At 45.9% G+C, this 16255-nt stretch overlaps 1 long non-coding RNA gene across 1 annotated transcript; it reads left to right on the top strand.

Moving 5' to 3' along the window:
* Window positions 1–4037: 4037 nt before the first annotated feature.
* LOC140216504 (uncharacterized) lies at window positions 4038–14304 on the top strand. Its single transcript, XR_011893185.1, has 2 exons — window positions 4038–4896; window positions 13926–14304. It is a non-coding gene; the product is annotated as an uncharacterized lncRNA (long non-coding RNA).
* The last annotated feature ends 1951 nt before the right edge of the window (window positions 14305–16255 follow it).

Raw genomic sequence — 16255 nt, 5'->3', positions numbered from 1 at the left:
GCGTGACTTGCTTTACTTCGCGCTATTGAAGATCACGTATGGAAGGTCACCGATCTTTCAAGTCAGCAGTGGTGGTCCAGCTGCGCCATTTGTTCCATTTTGCTGCAGTTCAACTTGCCTGCTCCTGGCTGCGTCCACTCAAGTGCCATTTGCGCCAACTGCGCAAAAGTGCGGTATTTTCTTGATTTCAACGCAATGTTTTCAGTATGGTTGTGCTACTACAGTGGACGCCCGATTTTAAGGACATGTAGACAATTCGGACGCCTTCGCGACACCGCCACGGTACCACATAGAGTGAAATGTATAAGAACGTCTGAAATTTCGGGCGCAAAAACCCTTCGCCGTCCAATTTTCCGGGCTTTTTGCCATGACCGCAGGTCCGAAACGGCATTGATTGTAGTCACCACTTTCGCCGTTTTTATTATCTCGTCGCTTCGAACCGGCACTCTCGGACGCAGATCAAGTGGCAACCGCACCCACCACAGCGGTAGCGCTAGGTCTAGAGCTACCTCGACGTTCGCTACGAACTTTCTTGCTGTTCGGTGACGAGTTTTTCATTAAAACAATTCGCTGTTCTTATCAATGGCGCCGACTCCGCTGTTGTAAGCCTCACCAGTGGCTTCGATATTGGGAAAGCACAACGCATTGCATAATGCCGGTTCCCGAAAGTTAGCTTTGCTTCAACACATAATTCCTGCGCTGTGAAGCATACCAAGAGTGGGAAGGTGGAATGGTCACGGCATACTGTATGCTTCAGTCAAAATTGACATCAATCTTGTCTGTACCACTGCAACGTTACAGACGACGAGAAGCGCCGTGGAAGTGCGTTTTTAACACTGCACATTGTATAGTATGCAGCTCCAACACATGAGCCTATAACGACATTTTGCAAGTTCACCTATCTGGTTTGGCCAATAAAAACTGGTTTTACTGCATTTAGCATGTAACTGTGATTTAAACAAAAATTTGTTTTTCGTGCTCTTAGCGTGATTTTTTGGTAACAAGAACTGACTTGAAGAGTAGATGTGTCGTGGATGGTCGTCGAGTTTGAAGAGGTTAAAGCACGCACGTGCGGCACGCGATATTTCGCAGAGAAAAGCTATTGCGGAAGTTCTAGCTAATTAATCGCTTGTAATCAATTATATTTTTTATAGCTTTTGTAACTGGTTGACTAACTTTTACTCGATAACGCTCGCTGTAATTCACACACAATTTAGTAATTCATTACAAGTAATCAGTTACATTATTGTAGAGGAGATACTACAGGCAATGCATGGCGGAGCACATAACTTGAACTTAACTAGAACGCCTGCGGTGGTGCCACCGGCAGCCTTCTGAACGCACATTTTTGGAAAGGCGCAAACACAAGGGCGTGTTCTGTATTCGTTTCCTCATCTTAACGCTCCTTCGCCACATGTATAGGACGACGAATTGATCCGGCGGTGCTGTGACTGCATAGCGGTGACTGCATCACCTTTTCACTAGCCCTACCGAGAGCACCTGCTCCGAAGGAGTCCGAGTTCTGACATCTATAAAGTGCGGCGCTTTATATAGGATCCAGACAAAAGCATCGCGACCATGCAGCCAAGCTCCTCTGCCCAAGGTGCTGGTATAAGTTAAAAACCACCCTTCCCTGCGGCGTGCACATCGAGAGAGTTTTCAGTGTTGGTGCGGATGTTTTAAAAAAAAAAATGGAAGGAGACAGTGACAGAGGTAAATTTTGAAGTGCGCAGCGACGATGCACAAGGTGTGAAGGGCTACAGAGAACGCTGCGAAATAGCCAGCTGAGCTTCGTGTATGCACTGTTCTCGGGTAATGTTAATAAAAAACTGTGCCGAAAGTAACGTGGAAATAATCTATTAACTTTCAGAAATGTGTAAAAAAACATTCATGGGGGTTGTTATTGGCGCCTGCAATACTTACATTTTTGAAGGAAGTGATTGCAACTGGCAAACTTTCTTTTTTGTAACATGCACAAATCTGGTACAGTGTCAGTTTATAGTAAAATTTCCCAGAGCAGAACAATTCCGGAAGATAAAGTTCTAAAAAGAAATGGCAAGGAGGCTAAGCAGAGCCGATATCCGGTTTGCACGAGTGGTTGCAAAACTAAGTACAAATATAAGAACACAAGAGAGGAAGAGAGGTAATTTCAGTACAAGTACAGAACAAATATCCGGATACTATTAACCGAATAGCCAACCGAATAGCCAATTAATGTGGTTATCCGGTTTTCGAATTCGAATAACCAGTGAAACGAATGACCGGTTTTTCCGCAAAACCAGTTTGATGTTGCTGCACTAATTTCAACTATTGTCAACGTAAACGGCACAACTTATTGCGTAGCAGTATGGCACGCACGGTGTTGGGATCGTCTTATATTACGTAACTACTTATTCCTGCCACACCAACGCTTAGAATTATAGCGAGAATGCTGCGTTGAGGTCACATCTGGGGAACGAATTTTCGCAAACACAAGACGGGTCTGTGAGGCTGGCTCAAAACGCGTGCGCGCACATCGCGCCGGGTGCTCCGTCCACCTCAACGTCAGCAGAAACTCCAGCCTTGCTCTCTTAAATCGCTTCAGTACGTATCACAAAACCGTCTCTCATTTAGCAGGCGCCGCGTCGTACTAAACAGACCGCGACAGCGCGAGAACAAGCACCAGAAACTGCCGCCGAACGTATACCTGGCACACAACACGGAGCGCTCGCCCAAACCAGCGTGGTGACTGGTCACGGATGACGCCACCGCCTGCGTAATATGACAGCGCACCGCCCCCCCCTTCCCCCCCCCAAAAAAAAGTCCTATATCATACATATTCCACGTGACGTAAGAGCATATATGCGCGATAATTTTCAACGTATTAGTTGATACGTGCTGCTTATTCTTCTATGGAATATCCTGTGCGCAGTTCCCAGGGGCGTGTAGGGAATGCTCCTTAGCTGACACTATGATCTCTCAGCCTGAAATGTTTATCTCTTGATAAAGAAAGTACACTGTGTTTTGAGTATCATCTTATTATACAATAAAATGGTCAGCCGTGTTTATTTCTGAACTTTTCACCTTAAAAAGGTTACCTTGGGTGTTAATTTTTTCTCGTTTTTTTTTATGAAGTACGCTTACGATGCGAGATTCCATGCCCTTTATTGGAGCAGCGCTTCACTGAAAACAGCAACTTTACGTGTAGTCCTCTCTTCCAAGCGCAATATTGCGACAAAGTTATTTCAATTTACCAACAACATCGTCCATATTTTCAATTGGGCTAATAATAGGTTGATGTTAACGACTCACAACAGCACTTTGTACTCCGTTTTAAGGACACAATAGATATAAGTATGTATCTGCTGTCAATACAACTGCTGACGTTACTCTTCAGAGTTTTAGGATGCGTGGGTATGGATCGCACGCGTGAAAACACGTTCACATACGTGAAGAGCTGTTCACATAGGGGAACAACTCTTGTGCGCTTGAGCCCAACGTGAGCTGAGACATCAAAACTTGCAATCATGACGACGTGTCTTATCAACATCGACAAGCCGAGTACAAGTGTTTCACGAGTACAAATGCTAAACGGAACAGGTATACATCGTACACATTCCCTTGTCGCGTTACAGTTGGCAGATCAGGCTAATTGTAGATTGTTTCAGGGGCGGCTCACGGGTTGTTGCTTGCAGGCTCGTCTTTAGGCGACTTGCATTATCCACGCAGAATGTACTGCCTCATGTTCGAATCGAATGTTGGACGCGGATCGGCCATTTCTGTGCATTTCGCAAGTTGCATATAGCAGCGTATGTACGTGTCGCTGGTCACCTCAGCAACACTAAAACGCGGCATCAATGCAGAGCAGAAATACTTCTTAACCGCTGGCGGTGTCATGAAGAATGTTATCGCCCGAGCGAGAACTGCGCTATTTCTTCATACATCTTCTGTGCAATTAGACCACGCTTAAGTGTGTAATTTCACATTTTCTTAATGTAGTCTGATTGGAAACATTGTCTTCCTACTTTTTAATCTTTCCAGATACATGGACCTGAATACGGTGGTGCTAATTCTATGTATAGCGGCTGCCTCTTCGCAACCAATGCCGACAGGAGTTTCAGAAGCCAACGATGACTTCGCATTTATCCTTGTTTACCTTATGAACGAAGCTCATATGCCGTTGGAATTTTTCTGTCCCTACAGCCTGTCGGCTGCGATGAACATGATATATGTGGGAGCAAGGAACCGCACCAGAAACGTTCTGTATAATTCCCTTGGTTACAAGGGTGCCCATATGGAACAGGATGCAGTCGTCACGAAAGTGCGGGATCATGTGCTGAAGCTGCAAGCATTGTCTAACTATAGCATATCCATTGCGAACACACTGGCCATTGACCAAAGTGTTAATATTCTTCCAGAGTACGCACTGATGGTGAAGGAGATTTTCGCCACCGAAATATTGCGCGTCAACTTCAATAACAACGGATCGATGGCCATGAACAACATAAATGAATGGGTAGACCATCACATGAAAGGTCGCATCAAGATGTTGTTCGATAAGCCGTTGGCAACCTCGACAAAACTGCTGTTAATCGGTGCGGCAGCCTTCAAGGCTCAGTGGAAGACTCAGTCCGACACTTCCGAGAGTAAACTGATGCAATTTTACAACAATGGCATCCAGCCTGTGCCAGTGAAAGCCGTCTGCGGAAGCGTGAAAGCACGCTACGACAAAAATAACGAATATTATGACAGTCAGTTGTTGGATCTGCCACTTAATGTAGGAGACTACACGATAACCATCAGTTTGCCGATCTCCAGAAACGGGACTGCGAGAGCGCGCCGCCATCTGTCGAGTTCCTTTATTTGGCGTTTCATAAACAACGCTCCTGAACAAATCGTCAAGGTCTGCATCCCCAGGTGAGCCCAACTTATTCGAAATAAGAATAATTGCACCAGCCGTGGTAGCTATAGTGGCTATGGCGTTGATGTACCTTGTGAGATGGGGTGATGGTCCCTAGTGGGACTTTCGGCAATGCGATCCTGTGCATGAGATTAGAGGTTCGAGCAAGGTTGGAAATTAAGCATCGAGGGGTATGTAGGCTTGCTTTGGCAGCACACGGAAATACAACACATCAGGAGGTGCAGGGTGGCATGGGATGGACATCATTTGAGGGTAGGGTAGTTAGCAGTAAGATGGCGGGAAAGCGGCGGGCAAGGAAAGTTTTCAATTACTATATGAGTAATCTGCCACAAAATGGAGGAAGCGAACCAGAAAGTTGTCCCGCCGGTATTATAGTGGAGCTGTTGGAACCTCGCTGGGTTTCTAATTGCGTCCGCAGCTTCGTGGAGCTGGGGGAAAGAGAGCTGAGAGAGGGTGAAAACAGAGTATACAATTAACAATGACAGAATGTGTAAGCGCGACTGAACAAGAGCGTAGAAAGAAGCAGACACACAGAGACAGCACTGTCTTTGTGTGTCTGCTTCTTTCTACGCTCTTGTTCAGTCGCGCTTACACATTCTATCGTGGATTTAAACCAACTAGCCCGCCAACGTGTTTTAACTAAATTAACCAGCACGGTGTCACGCGCGCGCAGGTAAACATGAACACATGTCGCTAGATGAGCGCGGAAACTCGCTGTGAAAATTCTGGAGTGAGGAATCGCGGCAGCGGAAAGGGAATTAACCTTCATTCATGTCTCGCTTCAGCGCGAACGAAACGTCGAAAGCACGGCGAATACGAAGCTACCGGCACTCCACGCAATCTGGAAACATTGCAGATCACTTTAAAGATGAGGCCCACGCGGGCGCGCACTCTAGCCACGTCGCAGACAGCTTTCAAGACACACGAGCGCCGTCAACGCGTCCCTACGGCATCCGCCAAAGCGTCTACTACGGCGTCCACGATTCGCGTTGCCAACGCCGCAGGAGACGCCTCGGTTGTCTCCACTCTGTACGGAGCGGCGGGCGAAAAGGCCATTGATGCAAGGTCGCAGCCGCCAGTGAAGAACGCCCCTCCTCCCTCGCCCCACTGCCTCGCGAATCACAGGAGAGGGCACACATCCAGGCCGTGTTCTTCGCTCGCGCACGCACGATCGAACCGCGTTCGCCGGCTTACCCTCCCAAGCTTTCACTCATACGGAACCTCACGGCGACGGCGACGGCAGAGATGCACCTGGGGTGTCCGTGTAATTGATACCACAATAAACCAATTCCTAGGAATAAGCTTGTAAAGAATGAAAGAAAAGGCATGAGCAACTTTAGCAGTAGAGTAGTGGTAGGGTATGCGTGGTTCAGATTTTTTTTTTGCCGTAGCGACGTTCAATGCAGACGCGCGCAGCCGACGCCGGCCCCGGATTGTCTGCGACACGGGCTCCTTAACGCTATCGCCTTCATAGCATTGCGCAGCATAGCGACGCGGCCAGGGTGGGTGGAGCCTGGCAGGGGAGAAGGAACAGCGCGCACGCGAGCGAGTAACGTGGCCCGGATGCGCGCCCTCTCCCGTGGCGCGCGAGGCAGGAAAGTAAGGCAGGAGGGGCTTTCTTCACCGGCGGCTACTAGAGCGCCACGGTGTCCTCGCCCGCCGTTGCGTACAGGCTGTTTCACATGGCGCGATTTTCAGTCAGCGACGAGTTGGATTCCCACGAGTTGGTCGCGCCGTCGCTGAGTCGCAGCGATTGGCGCGATGTGGAAGGGGCAATGTGTGACGAAACAAAGCGCCGTCAAATTGGTGCTTTCCTGTTTTACCGTGCGTTGGTAGCTGTGTGGAGCAACGTTGCGCCAATTTTAGCTATGTTTTAATAGGGCCTACCCGCCAGCGGCTCAGGAGCTTCATAAACATTTTTCATTTCTTCCGCTGACATAATGCGTTTAAAAGGAGAAGCTGCAGGCTATCTAGGTCGGGAGAAGGACGCTGCTTCAACATAAGGCACTTACCCACTCGATCGCCACCGTCGTCAACCTCTTCGTCGCTACAAATTGTGCCAGCTGCTTATATACGCACACTAAACAGTAGCTTCTTCTTCTGCAAAAGCAAATACTCATCCAGAAAAAAAATTGTGGCTTCCATAGTAACAACGAAACTATAGTGTACTGAACGGAAGCACCGCACCGACGCCGCACGCTCGTACTTGCGGTGTAGTGCAGCATCTCACTCACCGCATCTGCGAGCTGTCGTAAAGTATCCACGTTTTTAAACGTTAAAAAATGGTGTACATATTCTATTATCGAATAATAATAGGAAAATTCGAATATTTGACTAGTTTCCATGTTGTTTTTATTTAACGATGCAGGCAGCAGCCTTGCGCATCGCTGCGACGGAAATCGAGCTGCCGCAAACATATGCGAAAGCTGTCAGCGAAAATCGCTCTGCGACGTGCGCGGCAGAGCGATTCTTTTCGCCCCAATCTCGTCATGCGAAAAAGCCTTGCGGAGTGAAGACAACAGCGGTGTGTACTACGGCGTTGGCCAGGGGAATCGCAGACGCCGTAGTAGACGCCTTTGGCGGACGCCGTAGGGACGCGTTGCCTGCGCTCGTGTGTCTTGTGTGCGGTTTGGCACTAAAACACTTAATCTGGTGTTTGCGATAGCAGAGCCACGCATAATTCTTTTGCACAACAGCAGGGAAGCAAGCCAAGAAACATCGGTTAAGAAAAAGGTTAAAGAAACAAAGAAGGGTCTCTGGAAAACAGGGATGCAGACGGAATTAGCCCTGAGAATATACAGAACTTTCAAGCAGGAAATTGCCCCAAGAAAATGTCCACTGTTATTATAACGGAAGCTCTTTGGAAGCCAGGAGAAGAGTGTGGCGGACTAAGACGTACGTACCCAGTCAAGTACCCAAGGACAGACACGTTATGCGCTGCGCGTGGAGAGGAAGGGGAAACAGCGGAACACCTGATAATTTTCTCTAATGGGCTCAAACCTACACTTCAAAGCATATTTTTCCAAAGCATCGGTGTTTAGGGACAGTGGAGGAAAAATATACCTTAAGCGGGTATAAATACCCAAACGGGGGTTATTTGATGGCTAAAATCAAGCCAAGAGTGAAATTTCACCCTCCACTAAGGGCAAAATATATTACTAATCATGGGGCCCTATAACGTAAACCTATTCCAATATTTTTTTATTCCAATCTTCGGACGTCAAATTTGCGTAACCGCCGACGCAAGCATCGGGCGTGGTCATCCGCAGGGTTGTCTGAACAGACCAATCAAACGCGGTCCTCGTTTATAGGAGGTCACTTTTGTTTGCTTGAAAAACGAATAACATTGCCTACGCTAAGCGGCTTGCCTTATCTAATTGACTCACAAGAGGCGAGGATCACGCTCAAGTGGAGAGAGATTCGAGGGGGCCGAGCCACTGCAGTGAAAATCGATAACCAGATGAAGAGGGTGGTGCCGGCGTCTGCGATTGGTCCCCGTTTTCCCTTACTTAGCTTGAGGTGGCTGGTCAAAAATCGCGGCGGCATGCAACGGAAGGTTAAAAATGTCGCTAAAACAGATCCTCAGCGAAGAAGAGTTGGCGGAGCGAGATCGTAAACATGCCGAAAGTGCTCGAAAACGTTACACGGCCACGCGAAAAGATTTATTGTACGAAAATAAACGCATGCTCTCCGGCAGGTGAGAGTAGCCAGAGCCTGAACGATCGGCGGTAGCCATCTTTTATTCCTTTCGGAACGGGGCAACCTGCGGCTATTCAGAAGAAAATTCAGTTTTGTTCGGCATATGAATGCATCTTTAACGCGTACACGTCACTTTGACGCAGGTTCTGTGGTTTTGTGACGTCGCGTGACAGGCAGGTGAAGTGGGTGCAGCCCGCAAACTTTTGACCAATAGCCGAGGGCTAATGGCGAAAAGGCGTCGAATCAGAAGTAACTATTTTTGTTTTGTTCGGTCAAATCATGCATAATCAGCGTGTACACGTCATACCAGATGGGGAGCTATCGTGGATTTCGTGACGCCGCGTGAAAGACAGGTGAAGTCGGGGTGGTCCACAGTGTTTTTAACCAATCGCGGAAGGTCGATTGCAGAAATGGAATAGAAAAAGTTTGGAATAGTTTTAGGTTATAGCGCCCATGGCTGCGTGGCGTTTGCCGCCGCTCGATTTAAAGGGTTCATCCTTATCGATCCATCCATATGTCCGTCCATCCATCCCTCCATCCATCCATCCGTCCGTCCGCCCGTCCAGCACGGCGCTCGCACCGCGAGTAATACTGGCGGTGCGAGAAGAATTAGCAACAATGAACCGAGCTGAACAATTTTGGATGGCTTCTAGTGTGCTTAGAAGTGTAGAGGAGTGAGTATCCCAGATTGAAGAAGCGTACTCGAGTTTCGATCTGACTAATGTTTTACAAAGAAGTTTTAAGGAAACAGGACCCAAAGCAAAGTTACGCCGGAAAAAATCAAGAGTGGGATTCGCATTGATAGTGACGTAGTTAATATGAATATTCCATGCTAAATTGTTGTCTATGTGGACACTTAGGTATATATAGGTATCGAAAGATGGCAACTGAAAATTAGTGATGGAATAAACAGGGATAGTACAGTCAGCAATTCTTCGGGAAATCCTAATTATTCTGAATTTCTAAACACTCAATTCCTTGGAGCAGAGTGAACACCAAGAAGTAATGCTGTCAAGATCAGATTGAAGTTGAGAAGAATCATAAGGGTAGAGGGATTACGCGGTAGAGGACACGACCATCGGCAAATAGCCTGATTGTTGATTTATTGCAGGGGGGAAGGTCGTTAGTGTAAATTAAAAACAGCAGGGGTCCGACGACGGAGCTTTTCGGTACGCCGGATGTGACAGAACAAGTGCGCGAATTATCGCCATTAGCAGCTACACGCTGGGTTCTGTTAGATAAGAGGCCTTTAATCCACTGAAATAAATTCGAGTCATATTTAGCATACTTGGTTTCAGCAAAAGCAAATGGTGAGAAACGGTGTTAAAGCCTTTTTTGGAAATCAAGGTAAATTTATTTATTTGATACGCACAGCGCCAGAAAGGCATTGCAGTGGGGGGGGGGGGGGGGGGGGGGGGGTCACAAACCAAAGGACAAAAATACATAGCACAACATACAGGCTGCCGCCGCAAACAAGAAAAACGTGTCACATTCATTATAAGTTCATGGCGCAGTTTCAGACAAAGCATCGTAAAAAGAGTCACTTCTAATGCGTGACACCGTTGCCGATGGTAACAAACCGATTCCACTGTCTGACACTTTTGGAAAAAAAAGAACTTGCAAACGCTGCAGTGTTGCATTTGTATTCACGTACTTTGTAAGTAGGGTCCACGCGGGTCGATACGTAATTTGATGATGCAACGTAATGTTTACGTGGTATACCACTTTTGGAAAAGTATATATTGTGGAACGATTTCAGGCGAAGCTTACTTCGGCGATGTCCTAATAATTCCTTTTTAATGTTTGTATTGAAAGTGTCGTGCTGAATTCTCTATTTCTGACATGTTTCCCTTATACATGTCGAGCAGCCAGATTATGCACTCTTTCTAGTTTTCCCTTGTCAATCAAAGTCCGCGGGTCCCACACCATGCATGCATATTCTAATACAGAACGCACATTTGATTTGTACAACAGTTCTTTTACAGCCTGAGGAAAGTTGCGAGTATTCCGACGCAGGAACTCTAGAGATCGGCTAGCGTTAGCAACAGTGTAGTCCACCTGTCGATGCCAACATAACGATGGTATGAAGTACACTCTTAAGTACCTGTACTATGTAACAGGTGAGAGAGTAATACCCTTTATAGCGTAAGATAAATGTTTAGTTTTTGTTTTTTGCTATTAAGCGTCATACACACTGTTTTATCGCACTTCAGTGACAGAGCTCTTAACAAAAGCAAACTGCCACCATTAATGCAAGGAAACGGTGTATCATGACTAAAACTCATTTCTCAACCTATCAACGGTCAGTATAAGACAGATCTCACGGGAATAATTACTTTTTCATCTGGTTATGCTACTAACCAACGACATAGCCGAACAATAACTCCATTTAGTACGCGTAATAATTGTTTTAAGTATTCCTTCTTCCACGAACAGTGGTTGAATGGAATCATCTAACCGATGACCAAGTTCTAAAATTATCACTTTCGGCGTTTGTTTCAAGTATTGAGTAAAAATTTCTTATCTTGTTGGGCCACTGCTCTGTTCAAGCTCTGTTGACCTGATTTGTATTGTGTTCGTTGCCTATGCTATAGTCTTCTTTACGTATGTAGTGTCTCCCGCCCTGCTAAAATCCCCAGTGGGGATTGCCGTATCGATAAATAAATAAATAAATAAATAAATAAATAAATAAATAAATAAATAAATTTCCCATTTTCGCACCATGTTTGTATTTTGCTTAAAACACTGAATTGCAAGACAATAATTTTAACAGGTTATCTTACTATATAGTATACAATCAGCTGCAAACATTCTTGTACACGAGGCCAAACCTTCATTGATATCATTTATATAAAGCAAAAAAAGTAACGGCCCCAATGCGGATCCTTGAGTTACCCTCGACGTCTGCTCAACAATGCTCGACTCTTTACCATTCACAAGAACATACTACCGTCTTGACCTTAAGTACTCGGAAACGCAGTTTGTGATCTGAACATTAATGTTATAAGTGACAGTTTTTGTAAAAATAAATCGTGAGGGACCAAATCGAAGACTTTTTTAAAATCCAGGAAAATACAGTCAACAGCTGTGCGATTATCCAGTGCCTTAGCAACATCGTGAGAAAACACTGTTAACTGTGTTACAGTTGAGAAGCCCCTGCGGAACCCATGTCGGTGCGGGTTTAACTGGAAATGACCATTTATATGTTTTATTAAGGCTCTGTATAGGACGTGCTCAAGTATTTTACAGCGGACACTCGTCAACGAAACAGGTCGATAATTTGAGACGACGCTTCGGGGCCCTGATTTGTGAATTGGTACTACAGATGCTATTTTCCAATCCTCAGGCAGGAAACATTGTTGGAGCGATTTTTCGAAAAGAACTTTTAAATACCTGGATAATATATGCACGCAAGATTTGAACAAAGCATTCGGCAAACAGTCCGGTCCAGCAGCTTTCGAAGGGCTTAGGCCCTGTAGTAAGGCCTCTATTCCATTCCAATTAAAAATAATATCTTCCATGCCAGGCCCTTCCCCTACTAAAGGCCACTCCCCTCGGTCTCTCCTTGTTTGTAACGGCGAAAACAGCGATTTAAAATAGAAATTAAAGCACTCGGCCTTTTTGTTATCATCATAACGGTAGAATTTTCTACAACAAGAGCAGGTATTTACACTGTGTCCTTTTGGTTCCTTTTAGCGTATTTCCATATGTACTTAGGATGTTGCTTAATTTTACTTGGAAAAGAATCAGAGTAAACTGATTTTGCGAGTGCTATGGCATTTTTTACGTCATACAGTCGATAATAGAACCATTGTCAGACGCCGAAAATGGATCGTTAGTATAGAGAAGTAGTTGAGTTTGGCACGAGTAGTGTTTCCTAAGTCCATACTGACTGTTGTGAAATAAGTTATTTTGTTCGAGAAATGCGATTAGATTAGAATAGATAATGTTATCAAGAAGCTTACACGGGATACTAGTCAAAGTGATGGGTCTGTAATTAGAAGGACTAGATGAGTCACCTGGTTTATGCACAGGCATCACCTTCCCCGTCTTCCAATCGCTGGGCATTGAAACATGTAATGATTGTGAGAAAAGCTGCAAAAAAAAAAAAAAAATGAGGGAACAATAAATGGCAGTCTGCTTCAGGAATTGAGAACCGATTCCATCTATGTCAGGTGCTGATGTTTTCATTTTAAGTATGAGGTTAAAAAGCCCTAATTGATCAATAATGTTAGGTTCCATACAAGAATGTCCAGGATCGGCTAGAAGTGGTTAATTATAAGAGTTGTCAGTAAAAAATGCGTTACTAAATGTGTCCTGCAAGGCTTCACAGCACCTGTGGCTTGCAATCGGTGAACCAAGTTCATTACAATGTTCAATGTTTTTATTTTTCAGACCATTAACAATGCTCCAGAGCTTACGAGGGTTAGACTGTAAAAGAGAAGGAAGTGTATCGCCAAAAAGAAAGCATGTTTGGCAATTGCATATGCTTGTTTGTAATCTAAGGTTGCGCTGTGGTAAGCCGTCCATCTATCCGTGGTACCAGATGATATAGCGCTGCAGCCATACAATCGCTTTTTTTATTACGTTAGCGGAGGAATGATTATGTAAACCACGAAGAGCGGAACGCCGCTCGAACAGTTCGCACGGGAATACAGCAATCTATTAGTGAGTTAATCTTATTTTTGAACAATGCCCAATTCTCGTCCACAGAGCGATCTCAAGCGCATTCCGTGTATTGTTGACTAAAACCTTCTAATTCCGAACATATAGAAACACGAAATATAGAAATATAGAAATAAATATTGTTAAATGTCGATGATTGGTTGCTCGAAAAGCGATAAGCAACAATTGAAGCAAAAAAAAAAAATTGATTAGAGAGAATGCCCATAACGCTCCATAGAAAATGCATTGAGTAGCCTGCAGCAAGGGGTTGGCCAACTGAACATCTGAGGTGGGCCAATTTGTAATTCTGGGATTGGACAACATGAAATTTGGAGGTAGCTAACTGAAATTTCGGGGTTGACCGACCTTAAATTTTGAGGTGCCCCAACCTAATGTTTGGGGTTGGCCAACCTCAATGTGGGTGGGCGAACTGAAACATAGGGGTGGGCCAACGTAAAGTTGGGAGGAGGAGGAGTAGATTTTAATGGAGAGAAAGGAGGAGAGAAAGTTGGGACCGTGCCAACGTAAATTTGGGGGTGGGCCAACTAAAAATTTGGGGTTAGACCACCTGAACTTTGGGGGTATGCTTACGCATACTTAGACAACTCCGACAACTGCAGTGGAGTCTCTGTATTCTTTTTCTCTTTGGTTCGTTTTTCAGGCTGGAACTGGTGTCCAATCGCTCAATGAAAGAACTGTCTTGGAGCGCATCGGGCTCATGGTTGAATGAATTATTCGAGCCGAAAGATAAGTCATACAAATACAGTGGGTTCCCTGATTTGTCGGGAATCACCAAGGACAAAAGGATGTACGTCGACGACGTAGTGGTGAAGTCTGTCCTCGAAATTGACGAGACTGGCGTGACTGCTGGCAGCCGTCGTGCAGGTCTGCTGACGCTTCACGATGCAACGCCACCAGCTGATTTTGTAGCTGATCACCCTTTCGTCTTCATCATCTGGAACAAGGAAGGAGACGTGCTCTTCATAGGAGAAGTCAACACCATCCCGGCGGCTTCCTGATTAAAGGCTGTTTAAATTGCTGTTCTCGAGTCTGCGCTATCGTTCGGATATAAGCCGCTATGCTTCCTATTAAGATTAAACTGTCGTCTTAAGCTCGCATGTGCCACGAGGCTTTTAGAGCTGTCAAACTGCGGCAGTAAATATTCAAGAAAAGCTTGACAAGGTCTGCGATAGAACGCGCTACATCTCAGCCAAGGGCCGCTAAACGTGGCTCACTCTAAGCCACGACTGGCGCGTTAGCACTGTTGAAGCAGCTACCGATTGCTAAGACTTGGTCAGACGTGAGTGCTCATTTACCTTCTGTGCCATTTATATTATCCTTAAATTTACGCTCCGGGTTGTTATTTGAGCTCACGTTCGAGTTCTTTATTTCTTTACTGGTACTGTTAACCCTCGCTTGAGGATTGTTACAGAGAGGGAAAAATAGTAGAACACAAGCAAATTTGACATTTCATAGCATCAGGTTGGGTGCCCACCATACAAAATATCAATCAAGCATTCAAGTTCACAAGAATATAGATTTTTTGAATAAGCTCTCTTTGCCTCCATCGACTCCTGCTGCGGTTGCTGTCTTGCCCCGTCTGGTGGAGGTTGAGAAAGTGTGCAAATAACACGGCCGGGGTGCGGGAAGGTGTTTATGAAATCTTTGCACCAATAACTCCGTAAGCCAGCACGATGCCTTCTGGACGGCTTTAATATTGCGTGAAGCTCCATCGTAACTGAAGTGTTGATTTGCTGGACGGCCGCTTGCGTATTGTCGTCTGACTCTGCGGTGCTTTGTTGCAGCTTAGCGTCTGCGCGCCCATCGTCAATTATCCACGTAGCCAAACTCTGTACGGCACTTATTTTCCAGAAATTGGTCAAACGTGCCTTACCATACCTTGAATAAAATGCCACAGTTTCGCCCGCAAGGCGAAGCATCGAATGCGATAGCAATATAGTGGACAGCTAGCTGTACGAAGTAATGATAGTAACTTTTTTCGCCGTATAAGCTTGTAAACATAGGCATACTAACTAAACTAACAAGCATGGTGTCACGGGCGCACAAGCAAACATTAACAGCTCTGACTCGATGACCGCGGAAACTCGCTGTTAAAACGCTGGAGCGAAGAAGCAAGCGAATTGACCTTCGTGCTGTGCCTCGCATCGACATGAACTAAGCCGCGAAAACATTACGCGCGGCCGGATTCTGTCCTCGTCGTAGATGGCTTTCGAGGTATGGCGGCTCGGGCGGGCGCGCGTGATCGCCCGGAGTAGAATGCGCCCCCCCCCTTGCCTACCCTCCCCCGGATCCTTGCGCGCAACAGAAGACGGCGCGCTTCCTCCCCGCTTCCATCGCTTGTGTGCGGAAGATTAGGCCGCGACCGCCGGTTCACCCTCGCACGCTTTCACTCGCACAGACAGCTCAGGCGCGCGGCGACGATCTTGTCACAGCCTCCGGTTAACGCCTATGGCAGAAATGTGCCTGGAGTGTTCATATAACTGCTATCGCAATAATATGATTACGGTTCGTGCGCAACTGATGCGATATAGAGGGGGTGCGCCCCTCTGTCAAGCCAGTCATATGCTTTTGGGTGCACCCGCAACATTCCTGATGTTGAATAAAGGTATTTGTATTTGTATATCTTATAGCAGCGTGCGTGATTTATTTTCTTTTTTAAGGCGAAAGCATTCAGTGCCGCATTACGCAATAAATACGTTGTAGTCGGTGGCGTGACCGGAAGATGGTACCAAAATAGTCGATAGCGCAGGGAGCAAAAACATGTGAAAGAATGCTCGGATGAACCTTAAGTGTCTCAGGTTCCTCTAAACAAAATAACTTAATGTCTTCGGCATCGAACATGGGTCTCCGGGCTGCGGGTCGAGCACGCTTCCTCCGATGGCACGGCGGCTTTTTTTCTTTTTCTTTATTGCATGGAATTATGAGTAGTGTCGTGCGAACATTAGTTACATTTACACACACATGAAAACA

This window comes from Dermacentor andersoni, chromosome 3, assembly GCF_023375885.2.
Source record: "Dermacentor andersoni chromosome 3, qqDerAnde1_hic_scaffold, whole genome shotgun sequence".
NCBI classification, from domain to species: Eukaryota; Metazoa; Arthropoda; class Arachnida; order Ixodida; family Ixodidae; genus Dermacentor; species Dermacentor andersoni.
This window is presented reverse-complemented; position numbering and strand designations above follow the sequence as displayed.